Below are 22961 nucleotides of genomic sequence, written 5' to 3'. Positions count from 1 at the left end.
GAGGGAATATATTAGGTAAAAATAATAGATAACAAAGAAGAATACAACCCACTGCACGGCGCGCGCCCGCCGACCGGCGAACGAACGGAACACAATAAGTTGATTATTTTTTTATAGTTGATACTTGGTAGTTCATGAAAATAACACTACGATCGCTTCGGTTGCAAGATTTCCCTCTCTACGGAAACTACGTTTTAAAACATGACCGCACCACTACCACCCGCCCATCATGTCGCCACCAGTCCATATTATCTTAGTTCGTGCTATTATTATTAATATCATAAAAGATATATTATATTATATTTACAGTTTTACATGAAGCATGATTATTAATTATGACTCTTGTAAATTATAGTTATTAATTATTGCATTTTTAAATACCTATCAAATATAAAAATATACAAGTGTAACTAATATTTATTAAAATGAGTTGTTTTGTACCTGACTGTATATCTGGCTATCCAAAATTCAGATTGAAAAACAAAAAAAGTGGAGTCAAAAATGTAACCGTTTTCAAACCAAAGGTAATTCATTTTTAATTTAACATACTTAGTATATATCATGGTTGACACATATAATAAATTATACACATTATAATACTATAATACAATACGTCTAAATTGAATCATTTAAATATTTAATAAAAAAAGTTAAAATCAAAATGCAAGTATTATAAACTGAATTATTTGTTCATGGAAAATATTCTATATTCAATATTGAATATTCTTTAGTGAAACGTTTAATTCCAAAATAATTAAGCAAGATTAAATAATAAACAATATTATTGCTTGATCAGTAATAATAAATTACATTAGAGTTATATTTTTTTTTTACTAAATAGGTAGTAATCCAATCTACAGTAAATATGTTTTTTCACACCCTATGTATGTATTAAATATTAAAAATGCAGTTAATTAAAAATTTAAACACAGTAAGAAAAAAAGAAATAAAATTTTACACATTTTAAACATTATGTTTATAATTGTATAATATATATGTATTATCATCATCATGATGTAACATTTTGTATACACAAATACACCCAAGCCTGGTATATTAAAATTTAATATATTTAAAAATTGTTTAAGTTATATTATGTCTTTATTTTCCATATTTATAAGTAAAGGTCGGAATAGGTACATCATTAGGTATGTATAATTGATAATTGATACCAATGTTTTGCAGGTGATATAAGTGTGTTCAAAATGTTTATGGTTAATTTTTATATCATATTCATATTTACTATAAAAGCGTTATTTGTTTGTAACTTTGTTTTGAAAATATTAGTTTGAAAGTAATTATTTTATACTCTAATAATTATTTTTTTACAAAAGTTTAGATTTGTTTTAATATTTATTACACTTATTGATTAAATAAACTATTGAATATATTTAATCAATGTTGCAATGTATTATTCATAACCTGATGAAAAATAAAAATATTTATCATAAGTCTGCATATACCCAATAATCCTTCATACCATTTTTTTAATACACTATATAATGTCTATAGGGTATACTTAATTAATTTTTTTAACTTTTCTTGTTAAATGGCGAGTCTATATTTTCGAATTTGTATTTTACTGTTTGTGTTAATACAGTTTAATAAACATGCATAATTGTATAACAGTACTCTTTTGATTTTACAGATAAAAAATATTGTATAGGTACCTAAAACTTTTGTAGTATTATTTATTTTTAAAATACCAGGAAAAAATCGCAAACTGTTTAGTGTATTGGTGTATAAAACAGTACAAATATACAATATAATAATATTCTATATTAGAACTAACGAACGACGCGCAGCCTGTTGGCGATTCCGTGTACCTTTTATTATACCGACAAAAATCTGTTTAGTTTTATCAGCTAGTGCAAGCTCCTTATCTTAAATCTTCATGGTAAGTACAACAGCTGATGTTATTATTATTATGACGTATTTAGTAGGTACGCTGAACTTAAAAAGAAGTGACGTGTTGTCAAATGTATGGGAATATTATGAACCTTTAAAATAGAATGCTATCCAAAAAATGTTTTATCGCTACCTAGTACCTACGCTCAAATGTTAATTATCTAATGTTTCATACTTTCAAAATTATCCATTAAATATATTTTTGTACAAATAAACTTTTTACATATTATGTTAATTTGTTTGGATTTTAATATTAACTTGGAGTACAGCTAACCTTGTGGTATTACCGTATTTTATTTTTAAATTTTGCAATTAATATATTAAACTCATCAAGCATTGTCACTATAATTGGTCTATAAGTACCTACTCTTTCCGGATTATATTTAACATTCAAGCCAAAACAGCTATTTACTTTTAACAATTTATTGATAATCTACTCGTACCTATTTAATTCCCGGATAAAAGTACAACGTCAAAACCGACAGGGTGACAACATTGATTAGTGATTAGTGATTACAATTTAAAAACAAATTACTACAAATGTGAAATGAAGATCAATAATACATAATATTTTAATACTATAATATTATACATTTACATAGATTTTGTAAATCTTCTTGGAAAAAAAATAGAGAGTTTAATTTTAGATGGTATTGTGCCGAATTTTTATACCCGGTCTTCCCACAACATAGTTCCAATTTGTCAATACTGAACTCCAAACTACCAACTAGATGCAATTTTCTACTAGAAACCATCTTCAAAATGTAAGATTACATTATTTTTACTAATCCAAAAGGTCATGACCGATAAAAAAAGATGGGTAAGTGGATGTCGCTCTGCTGTACAGTAGATTAAAAGTGGGTCACTGTAATGGTTGATGTTCAATTTCAATTCAATGACATAATATCATTGTATAAGAAAAACGATTCTGAGCGAAAACGGTCAGTCAGACTATGATATTACTAAGTATATTTGATAATATTATTGAGAATAAAGTAATTTAATATATTTACCTATTTACGTGGACCCTTGTTTTAAATTTTCAATCCTTAGCTATAAAAGTTAAACATTTTATAGATTTTTAACTACAATATGATTATGAAATTTTAATTTTATAAATGTTGTCAAAATTTAAACTTTAAATGCTTATAAAAAAAATTGTGCCTATGTATTTTTAATATTTTTCAACTGCTATTTTAAAAATATATCAGGCCTTGCATTAAAATTTTCACGCTTTTTTACCCAACAAATAAATTTTTATTCATATTTATAGAAAAAAAACTAAAAAAATTGAACAATGTCCGTAAACAGCTCAATAAGAGTCAAAATATTTTCAAAATTGTATGGTGTATAGAAAATGAAAATATAAATATTCAGTAATATTTTCATGTATCTACAGTATCATTCGTTTTTTAATTACAACAAAATAGCAAAATCGTTGCATGAGAAATCGAGTGAATATCAAATGTTGAAAAAATATGAATTTCAAACGCTCATTAAAATTTAATTTGACTTTCTTGTATACATTTTTTTTTAGATAAAGGTAGACAAACTTATGGATAATCTTGTATTACATTTTCAAATCTTAGATTTAAAAAGAAAAATTTTTATGAATTCTCAACTCAAAATAATTTGCTAATTTTCGTGATTTTTCCGTATTTTGTCAAGATTTGAACTTTAAATGCTTATATATTAAAACTGTGACTAAGGATTTGGACCTTTTTTCATCTGTCTTTGAAACAATAACCTATGAGCCTTTTATTAAATTTTGAAGCTTTTTTAACCAACAAATAAAATTTTATTGATATTTATAGAAAAAAAAACTAAAAAAATGGAAACTGAAAATGTCCGTAAACAGCTCAAAATATTTGAAAAAATTTATGGTGTATAGAAAATGCTAATATAAACATTCAGTCAAAATTTCATGTACCTACCGTTATATGTTTTAGAGTTGCACCAAAAACAAAAATCGATTTTCTCAAAAACAGATTTTGCGTAAAAATTCCCGTTTTTCCTTAATTTTTCTTTTGTTTTTCACGTCGCTTTTGAAAACTACTGGGTAATTTTTGCTTTTGACCCCCCAAAGTACCAACTAGATTCACTTATTATTCACCTATTAGAAATGATACTGTTGAAAAAAATCTAACCACTTTTACTGTCCTAAAAGGTGATGACGGACACAAAAATAAGAATAATAAAAAACACACATCATTGTGAAGGCAATACATTCATCGTTCCACTTAGTATCTAAAATATATTCAATTATATAATAATGAAAAGCACATCATTTTAAAACCAATACATTAGGATTATAGAGTATAAATCAGATATTGCGTACCTAAGCATAATGTTTTATTTTTAATTTTATTCTTCAAAGTAATATCGCTAACTGATTCTTGAAAATGGTCACATATTAAAACGAAAGTATCGATCGGTTGAATAGAAATAAAGAAAGAGTGATGTGTATATAATAAGAAGAATATAGAAAAAAATAAAAGATGATTGTGGTAAACATTGAATGGAGAATATATACTACGTGACTTTTGCAAACTAGGGAAATGCCGTTTTCTTATTTTATCTTTGTATAGATATATATTATATGTTATTGTTATACATATTATTATCGCTGCACTAATTGCCAATTAACATTGATGGAAGTAAAGGTATATTTTGGTAATGAGAAACCCTAGTATTATTACTATAACTTTAAGCAAGATTGTCTTAAATCCATGTAGATAGGGAATTTATTTTAATTTTGCTGCATATCACTAACATGTTAAGCTAAAACTAAAATACTCGTCTTATCTTTAACACAAACTAATGTTCACCAAAAATATAAATTCATCGATAAAATGGTCTAATATTTGTGTAGGTAGGTGTCCAATAGGTTTAACCTATTGGATACAGCTGACACGGTGAATATTCTATAGCAAGGGGATACATATTAAAACGTCATTACGATGCAAACGTGTTTAAGGTTAGTTATACTTATCGTTAATAATTTTTTTTGTCTAACGATTTGTTAGTACGATGAATAAGCTTATTTTATTAAGAGTTTTATGTACATGAATCGTATTTGACAGAAGTAGCCACCCTTTGATGGCAACTACCTATTTTGAGTTATTATAATAATTTGATCAGTAGGAATCTGATCATCTGTTTTAATATCATATTTAATTGTATTCAAACTATTATAGATATTTATATTTTAAAACATATAATGTGAATCTTAAACTACACAAATAATCACATACATTATATGGGTAGTTATTCGTGGGTTTCAAAATATATGATTGAATGAATAATTTGTTTTAGTATTTTATAATGAATTAGTAACTAAAAAAAACCAAAAATATAGGTATGTAAAAATGTATAATAAGATATTTTTTAATATATCATTCGTCTATATTTTATTGTATTATATTTTTATTAAGTATAATTATTATGAAATCACTTTCAAAAGTCCGGGCCACACCTAGAAAATGCTTGAGACACACCAGTGTTTCAAGGAAAATCGGTTGAAAACCACTGTTGTTTAATATTTGTTCACATATTTGTGTTATTACCTACTCTTTTTTCCAATTTTCATTAAATTATTATTGAATAATTGTACTCAAAAAAGACTAATAAGCTTGAAACGCTATGCAATTATTCAGATTGGTAGGTACTTAATAGTGAACCGGAAGTTGTTTGGTCTAGTCACCGACCACGATCTAAAATGCTAAAAAACTAAAATTCATTGTGGATTTTTCTTAAATATCGAAATTTGTATTTTATGAGATAGGAGAAAAAAATTAATACAAATGTTATACTAGATATTGGTTCGTATAAGCAGGAGATAATTTAATTAAAACTAAATATGGTGTCAAGATAGCCGAACGGCATAAAACTAAGAATAGTAAATATATCGGGAGATATAGGTAATACAAATTAATTTAGGTATAATACTAACAAAATAATAAGTGTTCGTTTGTTGTGGAGTTTTTAAATACACATTATATATATATAATAGTTTTTATGAGTTATAATAATACAAAAAAAACTCATGAAGCGACCCCAGACGTATAGACATCGAAGATATACATTGCCTCTTAGATTTGAATATTTATGATTATTATAATTCAATAATAACATACCGGTCAGATATAAAGTATAAGACCACTGCGAGTAACAGTTCAACAAAATCCATCGATTTTTTATCTACCAACGATACCGTTGGGGGAAAGTTTTGGGTAGACTAACTTCATCTTCGAGGGGAAAAAAAAACATTTTTTAGTATGAAAGCAGACAGTGCATTACCGGTTACTTTCCATCGACCTCCATGACGGGGAAAAGAAAAAAAAGTGCCAGTAGATTACGCACTGGCTGTCTTCGAACAAAATAATATGGATAGTAATATAGGGTGGGAGTGGTGGAAATAGATAATATTCGCGATATTTGTGGCTCGGTATATTTTGATTATTAGGGTGTAAGAGCCGTTGAGTGGATTGTATAGTGGGCAGTAGTTATCGTCTCAACTTAATGCTCTTTCAACGATAACGACGGCGTTTGCGTTATAGCTGGAATGTGATAGTATAAACATATATATTTATAAATTTGTAAAATAATTTGTATTGGACGTCATAAGTTCAGAAGATACTATAATGAGACATTAAAATATAATAGTACTTAAATATTAAGCTATACGAACATGATTTATGGTAGAATATATACCTATTATAATATACCTATCATATTTCGTGGATAATTGGGTGAGCATATTAATGCGGGGCAATGATTAATATCATATCAAATATAAGTCCTCAAAACCTTGACCGTTAGTTTTACATCTAATTATAATAATACATTTTTGTAATGCTTGCATAATGGCTCATAAGTATGTGTGGACTTGGCAAAAACAGTAGACCTACATACGAATGCCTCGAGATGGGTCTTGTGTGACAAAGATAATTGCTCTTCGAAAGGGATTGGAATAAAACCCAAACAGTGCTGTGCACAGTTAATTCTCGAGGTTGACGAGCCTTGCAGGATATTAACATAATTACATATATAATATCAAATATAATATATCATTAGTATGTATGAGTGTTTGGGTATGTGAATTGATATTATGTATAATGTGTATAAAAGAGAGCGAGAGAGAAAATAGAGTTAGTATATTCGACCTATACATCTTTATAAAGTCACGTCTGTGGGTTGAAATTAGATTTTAAGCTTCCATTCGTTATGGGATCATCGAACGGGGTGTACTGTTAATCGTTTTGGATTTGCACGTATCCTGATAAATTCACCACACATCCAGAGCTGATGACGCATGGCCTAGTGATATACATATTATTATACTCATATAGACCAACGAATTTCCAAATATACCGATGTTTCATACGAGAATTACTAGTGTTAGGTATAGAACTAAAATATCCGCAACATTGCTTGTACGATATTAAGACATAATAAATACACGGGTGGGATTAATAGTTATTATATTGTATTATAATACTGTTTTCTTCAGAAGTTCATGCATACCTAAATTAAGTTTTAAGTTGGTTATGTAGGCATCTAACTGGTTTGAAATAATGTTTTGTTTAATGAAGGTTAAACTACAAAATGTAGTAGGTATTATCAACGAAGTATAATATAATAATATATTGAGAACAACTCGAGGACAAATCACCCATGGATGGCTTTTAAAATGTTGATTTGAAATAATAAAACATGAACTTCATTCTTCAACTGCAGAGTTGAAGTTGTTGAATAATATTTTAATATTTGAAAAATATTATTGATTAAATTACTGTTAATATAATAAATTGAAATAAGTTGATCTTCGTATTACAAAAAAGATGCCTACTTAAGTTGGTTTTTTTGTAATACGTTGTTTGCCGACTTATAAAGGTAAAGAACATATTGTATGTGATCATGAAAATATATAATGTATTATTATTGTTCTAAGTACAGTAATAATTATTTTTTTTTTAAATATAATATTATTGTTTACATTTATTACATAATATATATAATATATAGTATTAGTTACACCTCACAAGATACATACGATGTTATTTTTTATATTTTTTTCGTGAAAAACATTTACTGAAGTAATTCGAAAATAGAATTCATACATGAAATGCATAGCATATTTTATATTATGTACGGTATAAAACAAATTGAAACTAATAATAAATTATGATATAATATAATCATATAAATATAAAAACGTTATATTGAAAATGAATATAATAAAAACAATGATGGTTTATATACTGTATAATTATACAGTAGTTATTTCCACTAGTTTAACCAAAATATTTTATCATTATTGGCTATTCGTAACCTGAAAAATATTCTTAATTATAAGACAATTAAGTATAAACACATATTTTTAATGTTTTATTCATGTGATATTTGTTTGGTTAAATAATAATAAAAACTCAACTAGCCGGTTGCCCAATGTGTTTTCCATACCTATTGTATTGTACAAACGTACAGTTGTACCCTTATCGACTTCTCCATTTGATTTACCTACTTCAAATAATTAGCAAGTTCAATCATCAAATGCCTGTTTTCGTTTTCTCCACTTCGACCAACTTCAAAACACATAGTACATAACACACTATCTACCAAGCTTTTGCTCAATAAATTATCATTTATCGCATGTTTTTGGAGTTATCCATATTTGAAATTCTTTCCATAGATTCCGATCAAAATGCTTATATAATAAACCAACTGAAAATAATATGTGTTATAATTAATATGTACATATCTCATATAATTCATGTACACAATATTATGTTCTTGATTGTACAATCGTATGTTTATATTGTACTTATAATGCGAAAAATACTTGTTTTTTTCTGGAATCAAAATAATAAAAAAAAATACAATATTCGTAATTGATTATATTGCTAGTATTCCCATGACCCACAGTTACGTTGTACAATAATACAAACACACAATTTATTGTTTTCAGGCTAATTAAGTTTGTATGCATTACATATGTCTATGTTATCGAATAATCCAGTCTGGTTATTTTCGTTGGTTAAATTATCCAAGTTTAGACCCAATCGAAATATAAATATTCTAATATAATTATATTGCATAAGAAAATATGTATTTATCGTCAGATATATGGTATTGTTTTTAATTAATATAAGGTTTTATTTAATAATAATACAGTTCACTTGAGGCTACATCGAGATGGGTTTTTATTTATTTAGAAAATAATGAAAATCAATGGTTTATCACCCGATTTGAAGAATAAATAACACCCTGAAAGTTCAGCAATAAACACTATTGTTATTGTTATGTACACATATTATTTACAATAGCATTTATAATTGGATGATTTTATTTTTCTAAAAATAGTATACTGTCTTATCCATTTTCGTACTTTGTTTTTAGAATTCTTACTTTTAAATAGATTTTAATTCAAAAAGAACATTATTTAGGATTGTTTGGTGCTTTTTATTCACTTTTATCTCCCAAGTAAAATAATCGTAACATTAAACATTTAAGAAATAGTAATTAATGTTGGTAAAATAATAATAATATAAATTATTTTATCATCTACCTTTTCAGTACTGTTGCGTACGCGGTATATTTGTACATATATAATTAGTAAATACCGTAAAGACTATCTATATAGAGTATAAATGTATAACATTATTTAATGTAAGATAAGATGATACGTCCGATATAGCGGTCTTTGATGACGGGCGATCGGTCGTTGTTCAGTCATAATAAAACCGTACCTATGTAACGTACGCGTCGTAGCCGTTCAGTATATGAACTAGCTAATAAAACAAAATAATATTAAGAAAGTGTTATTGGTTTATATAAATTAAAAAATGAGCTATCGTATTCAAGTACCCAATAATATTATCGGTAGGACATGGTGATTTTTGGCTAAAAACTGTTTTTCTCAGAAATCATAATTTTCTCAGAACTAATATTTTTTATTTAGTGTTGTTACACTGTTTTAAATTTATCTAGTAACTACCTACTTAAAAGTTGCGAAAAATTCGTAAATTTTATCTTGATGTCATATTATATCATCACTGAGACTGAAAGAGTCGACTAAGTTATGGTTATGTTTTATATTTAAATTGGTATATATTTTAATATCCATTTATAGTAGAATGCTAAACTTTATAAAGAATATTAGGTATATGCATTTTGCGTGGCTACCAACTATGTTTTTTTTTGACATACATTAGCACCTTCATTTTCTGGTATTTTATAAAATATAAAATTTATTTTATGTTTTGAGTAGATCGATGAATGTATTAGTTTTACAATAATATTACGTATTGATTTTGTTTTGTTTTGTTTTTTTTTTTTTTTTTGGGGGGGGGGGGGGGTAACAGAAACTTTTTAGAAATTATTAAAAAACTTGAATCTTGTACTATATGATGGTTAGGGTCTTGTTGGTATTTTTTTTTATGTGAGGGAAGGTTAAAAGGAAAGAAATCCCTAACTAATCAAAAACCACCAATTTTAAATTATAATTAATAACAGTTAGAAATATAATATGAAATAATATTATAATATAATGTGATTTGTTTTTAGAAAAATTAGCTATGCAATGTCGTAAAAGTTGGAAAAATGTGCAAATTATTAATTATTATATTCATAATATATAGTCATAGTTATTAATTTGTATACATAAAATTTGAAAATATAATAGGTACACTATTCCTCATAAGTTATCTTTCTTAGTTGCCCTTATTATTTTAAATATATTGTCTTAAACGACTTAAAATTATGAAGAAAAAAAATCAATTTCAAAACCGTTAATAGTTTTTAAAATAGTGTCTAAATGGATCACCCAGTAAAGAACAAGTTCATACTTCTTAAGAATTTTTATATATTTGAATTAATGTTCAAAATTTTTTTTAGTTTGAGGTTTCTACACATACGTTTAGACCACCTTATATCCTTATATCCGTCTGTTAGTTACCAGTACATAGTTACGGTTGTTGATATTAAAAGGTAGGTATTTATTTATTGTCGGTAGTTACTGTACATAAGTTGTATATAGAGATAAAGTTTATTGTATGGCATTAATGTACGTTTAGAAATCGGGAATTTAGCACGCTCGATGAGTGAGCTTTCCTAACTTGTTTTTTTTCTATAAATGTTGATAAAATCTCGAAAAAAGTATAATATGATAGCATTTAAGTATGAAATGATGTTATTTGGTGAAATGTATAGGTACCTAATACATTATCTATATATTTTCTAAATTGCCCGTGATTGTTCAGTTACATAATTGTGTACCTTCATTGGAAATAGTAAGATAAGTTAGATTTCTGAGACATGTGAACGATTTGGTGTTGTTTTTTTTTTTTATCGTTAACAGGTACGACCATTATATTGATTATTTTATTTAATAATTAAATAATAATAACAATGATTCACACAGCTAGATAGTAATTCAATACGTCTTGTGCATCGAAACGAATATAGTTTATGATATAGTACTATAGCGCAGTTCAAAATGTCACCAATATCAATTTCGTAATAATCAATAGTATTTAAAGTATTTCACGCTATTCAAAGTTTCAAATTTAGACAGATAATTATATAAATTTAATTTTTTAAAACACTAATATATACATTTTATCATATATAAATTAATATGTATGCATTTTTAATATTGTTTATATTTTAATACCTATGTGAATACATTTACCGTCAATATTTGTATGAATCTTTTTGTTCAGATTTCCATTTTGTCCTTATTATATGCCAAAAATATTTCATATTGAAAATAAATTATTCTTGAATATAATTCATTTTTTAATATCAAAAAATTTAATGTTTTATATGTATTGTATTTTTCAACTAGTTAATGATGTGTATGTTTTAAATATTATCCTCATTCGGGAATTCTATATTAGATATCCAGTTTATCTATACAAATAACAATTTCTAGATAGTATTAATTTAATTTTATGCCATTTATTATTACAATAATATAAAGAACATACGATTTTTTTTCAGGGATGATTAGGTTTACGTAATATTACTAATAGAGAAATAAATTACTACTCAATATAAGTGTACAATAATACAATATCCTTAGAATTATTATAGGCTGACAGGCCTATCTCCGCTTAGAATAGCATTTTTGTTTGCAATCATTTAACCCATAAATTAGAGTGACCTCATCAATGACGATAAATACTTGACACCTACGATTTACTATACAGCAGAGCAACAACCTCGTTTTATATACTTTTTAAGCCTGTCAATAATAATAATAATTATATAATGTTAACACGGCGTCTTGTATATGCAATAATGCTACATCACCGTCGTATTTCAACTTTCCTATAATAATCTCATGATATTTAAATACTAAAGTTCATTAATTAATTCATATTATTCATTAAAGTACGATACTAGTTCGAGGAAATTGAAAAAAAAAAATGTTTGAAATATTTTGACAAATAATTAAATAAGTACATTTTAGACCTATATATTTAACTCAAGAAGTATGAGTATTCTATTGTGACATTGACATTATATTGATCAAAAGTAATTTGATAATAATTCTTTTTTTTTTATCGAAGGTAATTCTAAAAGATTCCTTTATGAAGATCTAATGGAGGAATACATTAGTGGAAATAGGATTATTCCAATAATATCCATTGCCATTTGTTAAACAAATTAAGTGCTAGAGGTACACTTTTAAATTGGCTAGTCTGCACTCCATATTTAATTCCAGTAGATTTTTTTTTTTGTATTATTGGTTCATAAAATGTTAACTCTTTAATATTATCGAAGCTCAATTATATGAAAGTAGGTATATTTATTTTAATTATTGTCTATTGATATGTTAGATTTTATTTAGATATAATAAACTAAATAAATTAGTTTTTGATTAGTAGTACGTGATGAATATTTTTAATAATGAGATTTTATTTGTTTAAAATATTTTTAAATTTTTGATGTACTTAAATTAATAATTTTAAAATTAATGGTCATTAATATAAAATCTCTGTTTTTATGTTATTATATTATTTCATGTTAAGTATAATATTTGAGTATTTTATTAATATAATACAAAAAAGTATACTATTAAAGAATGATTTATTAAACTATTTAAATATTGACTTATTGTATTGCAATGCATTAAATAAAAAAATATGTTTGTGTTATCACGATAATTTGGTCACAAATAAGAGTAAAGCAGCAGTGGCGCATATAGAAATAATTTTTGGGGTGGGCTATAGTAGATAGAAACTAGCAAGTGATCTATTACTTAGAGACTACTTTAAATTTAAATTTAATATATATTTCTATAAATATATTCGTATTTGTTATTTTTCAACAGGCTATAAAATATTATAACTTATAATACTACCTAATAAAATATATTGTTGTTCTATTTAAAACGACTGTAATTTCGGGAGGGGGGCTGCAGCCCACTAGGCCCACTCCCTATATACGCCACTGTAAAGCAGTATTCCTTATTCCTCGAGAATTTATGTAAACAATACAATGTACCAAACTATACTATATTCTAACGTTGTTATTAACGTTGAATTATATAATAATTTCATCAAATGATAATTATTAATTTATATTATATTATTAAGTATATTAGTTATTTATAACTAATAATATACATTTCTTGCATGTACACATAATATATCAAATTTTAACATAAATATTTAAATATAATATTAAAGTGTTTTATTTTTAAATAGAACCAATCGAAATAATATAGATAAATGTTTGTTTAAATTAACTTTTATTCTATAATTATATTAATTTAATATGTTAAGTTTCGATAATATTAAACAATTAATGTCTTTGGACACAAACGAACCAAATGTGTTGATCATAATATTGTGCTCTTAATTTTAGGTACCTAATATAAGAGTCAATTAAGATATACATATACATATTACATTTTTTTCTCTACTAAAATTAGCGCACGCAGGTTATCGTTACGATTAGTGTAACGTTTATTTGTCGTCCATAATGATAAACATAAAACCCAAGTATGCACTTAAGTACCGGGTCTAAAACCCCTTAAATTCATTTCACTATCACTTGCAGGTTACAAAATTGACATGGATTATCTGGGTTTTTATTTTATTTCCTAATGATCATTATTTTGTTTAATATAGTAATTCTTTTTTTAAATTGTATATTATTTATTTGTATTAGAACAGTACTATTAAGTAACATTTTTTAAAAGTATATTACCAAATACATTTTATCTAATTAAATTGTGGTTATAAAAATACCATACTTAATATCTTTGGCGTATAGTATAAATGTCTCAAGTCAAAAACGACTAATCTTCAGGAAGATTAAACAAAACATTGAAAAATCATTCAAAATCGTAGACAATATAGTGTCTGATAATTAATTAAATTTAATATTCATTGTACCAACTTTTATGTTAACTATTAAGTAGAACTTTAAAATCAATTCTTCCTTATTTTTAGTGACTTAAGATAATCGGATTTTTATTTTATATGAATTACGCTGTTAGGGCATGCATATAAAATCATTTCTAAACTTGACTTAAGATATTAAGATCATTTTAAAATTATTTTTGTCTAGACATACGTGTTTTGTGCCCAATATAATATAACTTAAAATGTTTAGATCAAAACAAATTTCACAGATAGTGAGTTATAGTTTTGACTTACGTGATCTGTACCAACAAAATATAAAAATGTTTGAGTTAAATAACATTAAAAGACAAAAATGTCATTTATACCATACGTCAAAGATATTACCTATAATATAAAATATTATTAATTTACCTAAGATGTTTATATTTCAACTGTTATTTCTTATACTAATTTGCTTGCAATGCTATATAATGTAACTTATAAAATTATAAATCTTGTGAAATTTGGGTAATCTAGATTTAAACATATTATTTTCATCCAAAACAAAATATGGGTTGTTTTACAAAAAAATAATATAATATACTACACAATATATTATTATCAAATTTATGTAATACCTACCAGATTATTATTATATATTAATTTTAATTAAATTATGTGAATCAATGGTGCGTCATATGATACGATATAACTTCTCAGGTATTTAAAAGTTCCTGGTTACATCTACAGACCTCTATCACAACACAAGTTTGCTTAACTATTAGTTCAGGAGCAATAATTGAGAAATTGGCCAAACTTTCCCCCAAAGTGGCAGACATTTTAGTTTATAAGATATTATGTTAAATCGTACATACATTAAATAATGATAAAAATAATTGTTTTAATATTAAAATATTATTCTAAATCAAAATATCAAAATATCATTCAATTTATATATAAAAATATATATTGTTTAATTTAATGTAAATTAATAATTTTGTATTATTTTTGTTTCTATATGCATACTAACTACCCCGATTATAAAATAATGTCAACATTTTAACAAAAAAAATAATAAAAAAATAATAGTTATAAAAATGGATTGTCTACCATTATAGCTGTTTTAAAATTACTTATTAGTAACACGATAAATTAAGCTAATAAATAATAATAAAGTTGAAAATAAAATTACAAAGTAAAATACATTTAGTTTTTTTTCGTTTGAGATCACTAAAGGAATAACTTTATGGTATTTATATTGACACGAAGCAAGACTATTCAGCTACTTTAATTTCACTGTACATGTATGAAATCGTAAGGACTTTGGTGTGGTGCCGAACCGTACCGACATTGTACGACGAGCGCCCGGCCGGCTTTTGGCGGCATTTACCGCGGACGTTAGCAAAAGCGACGTCAGTGCGCATCCGGGATATTATCCGTACGCCTCGTGTGCTGCTTCAAATTTAAACATTGCCGTTTGTTTGTCCTTACGCTAAATCAAAACGCCATAAAAAGTATTCTTATTGTAATCAAATATAATTAGCGATCGTGATTAAATTCGTTTGTGTCAAAATTCATTCGTGTGGTTTTGTTCGGAAGATAAGATTTGTATAATATAATAGTATATAAAATAAAATAGTTTTTTATACATTAAATAATATAATATATATAGTATAGTATATAATATTATCATCTTATATTGTGTATTTAATACTTTTAAAAGTGTACACGATGTACGACAAACCGCACATAGTGCTACTCGAGGATTAATAAAGTTCCAGATACGTGATACGGGTAAGTTCAATTAAAAATTACTTGCAATTCATGTTATAAAAAAATGTTGTGATTATGTCTTACAATAATACGCTGATTATATTACTGATGTGGGAACGTCTTTATGTTGACACATTGTTGTCACGTAAAGGCGTAACCTCAGCCCAACTATTGAGGTTGCTGAAATTACGCAATGTTCACTGAATACTTAAGTTTAGTTTATTAATTACAATAACCATTCTTAATTGTACTATAAAACGCATACCAATGTGATATTTGAATTATGAATGCATGATACAACAAACGTTGTCACTTGTCAGATTGTTAAATTATATCCGAATTCAAGGCTGGGCATTAACGAGATAAAAAGTAAATATTATGTGACTTAAAGAGTTATATATATTATTTTAAAGTAAATTCTAATTTAACTATTTAAAATTTATTCCATTATAATATGCAATTACTAATCAGTTCGGAAATTAAATTTATAGTTACGTTTGTTAATTTTTTTGATGATATGAATTCTATGTGTATTAAAAAATATATTTTGTTTTGTTTACAAATTATATTTTTTTATAAATTATCGTTATCATTAGTTATAGGCAGTGGCGTGGCGAACTTCATTAATTTATGAAGCACAATATTTTATATTAGTAATTATAAATACTTATATATAAATAATTACTTATTTACGTAAATGGTAACCGAGAATGATTGGCTCAGTCTTACTGTCTTAGTGTGTACTTAATAAATTATTTACTATATTTGAAATGCTCCTAGTCTCCAGGATACCCACCACCCTTAAAGCTGAGGCACGTGCCTCAAATAAAGTCCTTCGTCACGCCACTGGTTATAGGTACCAAGGTAATGTTATAATATGCATTATGCATTATAAATAGGTACTAAATTGTAGACAGTCGAAGTTTTCAATGCACTATTTCTAGATTTCAAAGGGATCAAAATACGTTACAATAGTCTTTTCTAAACATATATTGATTTCAAATTTCAAACCTAACAATAACATAACCAGATAAGTTAGTTCAAAGTCTAAAGATTTCCTACCATGAGCCCTTAAAGTATTAACTTCACAAAAATTAATCTAAATAATTTATAACATATTATCTTCGGTGTTTATTCCATTTCAACTGCCGTAGCCACCACTTCAGATTTTTTTTTTTGTCAATATTATTCTTATATGAATCATTTTTATTATATATTGTTGTTTTTTAGTTTATGCTTTTATCGGATTTACTTAGAGTATTATTCTATAAATTTAAATACTAAATATTCAGTTAAAAATTAATGTAATTGCTTTTTAACTAAGTTTAGTTACTTCAAACTTAAAATTCAACTTGCGCTCTTCTATATTTACTGAATGAGTTAAAAATATCAGTCAACATATAGAGACTTGTCAAAATGACCAAAAGCTGCAACGACGTCACAAAATATTGTATTACAAATGTTATCACAAAATTTACAAAATATAATTTTGTGACGACAAATATCTATACCTACTATTAGGTATATAAATAAGTGTCATTAATTTGTCATTATACATTATAATATCACAACTCGATTTCTAAAGCTTAAAGTTCCTATTACGTAGGTAATGGGTAACTAATAATCACAAACAATTTATCTTTCTGATAAAGACGTCAAATAAAAAAAAATCCTACATAAAAAAGAAACCACTCTTTTTTACATTAATTTTGACGTCTTAGAAATGAGGGTGCTGAATCACCTATAAGCACCCTCTCTTCTTTCCATAAGTTGCATCTAAGTTGTTAAAATTTAATACAAGTAAAGATTTAAAAATAACTTTTATGGTACAGAAAACTACCAAATCATTGAGTTTAATATATTATGAGTATGTTAGATTAGGTACGCTTGCTTAATTGTCTTCATTATATACACTTCTTATTTGTATTTTTTTTTTCGTAACTATTAGAGATAAAATAAGAAACCGAAAAAGGACCTATTCAAAGTAAAAAAACTGCAAACGAGATTGAATATTTGAGAAAAATAAATAGGACTACTTGACAATTTTGTAGAATTTTTATTGCCTATAGTATGTTCTCAAAATAAAGATGTAAATAATTAATTTCGGCTTTCATTTTCAAAATATTAATTAATATTAAACACTGTATCATAAAAGTCACATTTTTATTTTCTTATAAATGTTATAAAATGTTTGTGTTAAATAAAAGTTTTGTTAATTACAAGTATACAACTGATGTCATGTGTAGTGACATATCTATACATAATAGTACTTTTTTTGTGTTTAGTGTTGATTTTAAATTAAATTTTTTTATATTTTATCCAATAATAATAATAATGATTTATACAAAAATAGATTTTATTAAGTAGTAATACTATGCATAGTACAGAGTGGGCATCTGCTTTTATATTTTTATATACAAACTAGCCACATACACAGTAAATTCTGTGCACTTTTATACGCAAAATGTATAATTGGTACATAACATAAAAAAGAGGATTTTGGAATTTTTAGGAAAATTATTAACAACCATATTTTCAGATACCTACTTCACTGGAATAAAACAAAAATTAACGTTGAGTTATATTCTTTTTTATGAGCGTTTAAAATTCAAATTCCGAAGACGTTGGATACTGAAACATATAAAACGATATTTTATTCTCAAACGAATTTTGACTAAGTTAGGTATTTTGTTATTATTTAAACTTAAGGTACCTACTTAAATTATAATCATACACTGTTAAATTTTCAACATATTTAGACTATTTTTAAGCTACTTATAGAAATTTAAGAACTTTCAATTTTTTTTTACAATGATTATGAAAATGTTATGTTAAATAAAAAAGTTTTAAAATGTAATGCAAAGTTCCTCATAATTTGTAATTAAAGCAACCAAAAAATGTCAAAAATAAATTTACACAATTTTTACCGAAATTTAAAGTTAAAAAATAACCTATTTAAACAAAAAAATATCGATAACTTAGCTACTTTGTGCACTTTGTAGTACTTAATCCAAAAAGTATAATTCGTATAAACTTGAAACTTTTTCTTATTATGGATATTTTAATTTTCCATACACATTACAAAGTTCAATTTCCAAAATATTTAAATTAATTTTAAGATATTAATACCATGAAGTTATTTTCACAGTCTTATGGGTACGTCGATATTGACATAGTAATAACTACAGTTAATGATAAAATGATTTGGAATAATATTATAATAAATATGTATTATATTATATGATTTGTTTATTACAAAAAATAGCTCAACCTACCATATTGTTACTAATAGAAAAATAAATAACTTATAGGAATATAAATATATAATAAAATATCTTCAGAATAGGCTGACAGACTGTCTCCGTTCAGAATGGTTTTTTTTATATACAATGATTTATCAATGAATCCAAATTAAACACTTTAATATTGCAGTGACGAGGTACACTTGAAACCTAAAATAGAGTAGAACAACTTTTTGGTTTTTTTTTTCATGTGAAAACCAACATTTTTTTCTATAAATGATTAACAAGTAAATGTTTATGCATCTAAATCGAAACACGAACAAGTAGTTTCTGTGTTATTAAACTTAATATAGCTACTAAGGATAATTTGTAATCCTTAATAATTGTTTTACATTAATTACAAAAAGGCGGTAATATTTAGTCTGTTACTTATTATATTAGACAATATTTACAAACTATAAATTGATCATATTATTATAATATTATCTATTGCTGTAGTTTTAAAATAATCATAAACCTCATATCTATAAATCCTTTGTCCTAATCTTAGTAGTTGGTACATTACGTAAAATCATTCAAAATCTTAATGTTCTAATTATTTTGATTTGTATAAATAAATATGCTTATGAATTTACAAAGAAAAGTGTTGTTTACATTTGAAATAAAAGTTTTTACCATCACTGGACACTCCATAAATGTTATAAAAAAATCTATATTAGGTAATATTATGGTGTTTAAGTATAATTAAAATTTCAATATATTTATTAAAGGAGAAATGGGAGTATGTATGTCTTGTACTCTGGTATACTATATACCATGGGTATTTATATTTATTTATTTATATTTCTGTTGTTATTTTAAAAGTTTATGATTAATATTTAATTTAAAGATTCAACAATTCTATTCATAGGTATATTATATATTAATATGTAAATTTAAATCCATGATAATATCGTATCAAAAATTTCTTAAAATAATAAATATAACGTCATTACAATGAAAGTTGTTACTTAAAATAAACAATAAAGAAAGAATATTTTTTTACTAAGCAAACTGAATAATTCATGAGTCAATTAAAATAATTAACTATCATCATTTTATAAAAAAAAAAATATTTTTTAATTATTTTTTTAACTTGTAAAAATATTTTATGTATGGTTCATAAAGCTGTATTTAGTGGCTATAAATGTACTCCTTGTCATATTTCCATCGATGATCTTTTATAACCTTTTAAATAAAGCAATTTAAGTGTTTCATAGGCTTCAAAAGAAATTCGCACCAGTTATAACCTTCTCTTTTGTAATTTATTTGTTGTCTACTGCAGAAGAAATAACTTGGTGTAGTTTTAAAATTTTATTTTGAATGATATAGAAATTTGTTATTTTGAAGGGTTTGTTTTATTAATATGAATCGCAACGAGTTAGTCTTGCACATCACTGCCTAAATATTATTCAATAATAATATAATAACACATTTTTAGTATTTAGTTTGATAAAAATAAATTAAATAAAACCTTTATAAATATGGAGTGAAAAATAATATAAGTCGGAAATATTTAATATTTATTATATATCTTTTTTTATCAGCGTATTCGCTTATAATATTGTGATATCAACACTGCTGGGGTTTTACATGCGCTTTGCTCTTACCTAGTATTCAATTGTTTGATATAAGTTACCGGGTGCATTGATTAAAGTGCGTGTTTGTATTAAATTAAGGTATACTGAGGATAGCAAGATTATGTGCAAAAGACTATACCTGTGGTTGAAAAGAATGTTTTATTAAATACCCACGAGACATGCTGTCTAGTATGAATTGAAATTTCTACTGGCAAGGTGATGTGAGATGAAAGTATGTATAGGGTTGACGAGTATAATGATGAATAATGCGGTTGATGGATATACGACGCAAAGGTGTTGAGTGAGGTCTCAGAAACACAACATGTGAGAAGAAAATTAACTGGATTTTGCTAATATACAAGGTACATTAAAGTGTTCTATACGTCATTGTACCTATTATGCAAATATTCCAAACTAAAATAATAAATATTTATTATTATCAATTTATTGGGTGTGAGTTATAGATTTGCTCTTTTAATTTTGACGTTGTGTTAAATGTTTTTATAATAAATCAGTTATTGACGACCGTAATGTGTCATGAAGGTAAAAACTAATTATCATTAATTAATATATAAATGACTCAAGATTTAAGTTAAAATATACAATTACGAATATTTACATAGAAATAAAATTTCACATTATCAATTTATTACTATGGATTTACCAATGCAATTATACTTGTTACAATGTTCGAAAAAACCTAAGACATAAAAATACAAAGACGTCGCTATAAAATTTAATATTTTTATATTACCTATTCGATGATTAATATTAAAAATGTATTATATAATATAATACTTACACGTATGACTGGTAAACACATTTAGTTCTTCATATTATAGTTTTTATTCATTTACGAGTACATAATATATTTTATAAAATTTAAAAATAAAAATAAATGTACTAATGTGGTGTAAGTGCAAAAACAGTAGTAAAATCATTATAGGTATGTACATAAAAATATAAAATAATATATAGGTATATTTTAATGCATTGTATACCTTAACCGTTAAGTGGGAATTAACTTATGGGATAATTTAACGCTCAATTATTATGCAAATAAAATGTTATGGAATGTTAAATATTACAGTATAATGAACTATAAAAAGTTTGAACGTTAATTTTCTTTGAGATTAAAATATAAGATTTTAAAATAACTTTTTATGATTAAATATTTTTTTTTTTAAGTTTACCTAATGCTAAAAAAAATAAACGCTAATACATTTAATCTATAATAAATATGAATTCATACAAAATACAAAAAAAAAAACGTGTATTGTACCTATATTGTATAATATGCTTCACAGAAATCGTGTAGATTAAATGTGAAAATGTGAAATGCATGGGTTTCATGATATGTACGTGTATGTATTAAGAGTATACGTGTCTGCGCGCTTGCGCATAGTGGATCAGTTTAAGTAAAACCATAGTTTCTGTCTGAGGAAGAGAACATAGGGTGAGAAAAATAGGAAACATACAAATTACGTTTCACGACTCCCTTATGCATAATCATTTTATCAAGTCTAGCGAAAACCAAGAACATCGCTTTCAGGCAGCTCGATGTTGATGTTTTACGCGATTACATGCTCGGCTCGCACACCTAAAGGCTTATTTATGCCGGTGTCGTCCTCGGGAAAGGGTGAATAAGTGTTTCGATGTATCAAAATGATGGAACTGCGTGAGAAACCCAAGACGCGTGTGTATAAATAATAAAAATATATAAAAAGAACGGGAGGAATGAAAGAGAAAGAGGGAAAAAAACAACAACAAAAACTTGGAAGGAAAAAGTAATAAGGAGAAGAAAAGGGAGGCGTTTGCTGAGGGCACGATGCATCGTCGTCGCCTGATACTTTTCAAGCACTTTATCAAATTGCTGACGAAATTTGTTGTCTACCCTCTCAGTTCAGACCTTATTCACATACGAATTTATGTTCATTTTTATCAGCCACTGAATGCTTGTGTAATCTATATCGAATCACGTGAAATTTACGACCGCTTTCAGAATCATCCGTAAAGTTTACCACGGAAAACTTTAATGTTACAACTTTTCTACGTACCGC

At 25.7% G+C, this 22961-nt stretch overlaps 1 protein-coding gene across 4 annotated transcripts in view; it reads left to right on the top strand.

Moving 5' to 3' along the window:
• Positions 1-22961, top strand: part of LOC132941597 (zwei Ig domain protein zig-8-like) — a 295382-nt gene that overhangs the window by 16005 nt on the left and 256416 nt on the right. The window contains exon 1 of one of the 4 annotated variants that reach the window (XM_061009723.1): positions 376-524. The exons of 2 other annotated variants lie outside the window; for them this stretch is intronic. The gene's annotated coding sequence lies outside the window, so the exon portion shown is untranslated. Of the gene's footprint in view, positions 1-375; positions 525-15697; positions 16062-22961 lie in introns of those variants that run through there. One more of the 4 variants, XM_061009722.1, reaches the window with a different exon arrangement.

The sequence above is a fragment of the Metopolophium dirhodum genome, chromosome 3, assembly GCF_019925205.1.
Source record: "Metopolophium dirhodum isolate CAU chromosome 3, ASM1992520v1, whole genome shotgun sequence".
In the NCBI taxonomy this organism is placed as follows: domain Eukaryota; kingdom Metazoa; phylum Arthropoda; class Insecta; order Hemiptera; family Aphididae; genus Metopolophium; species Metopolophium dirhodum.
The sequence above is the reverse complement of the archived record's forward strand: the minus strand, read 5'-3'. Positions and strand labels throughout refer to the sequence as shown.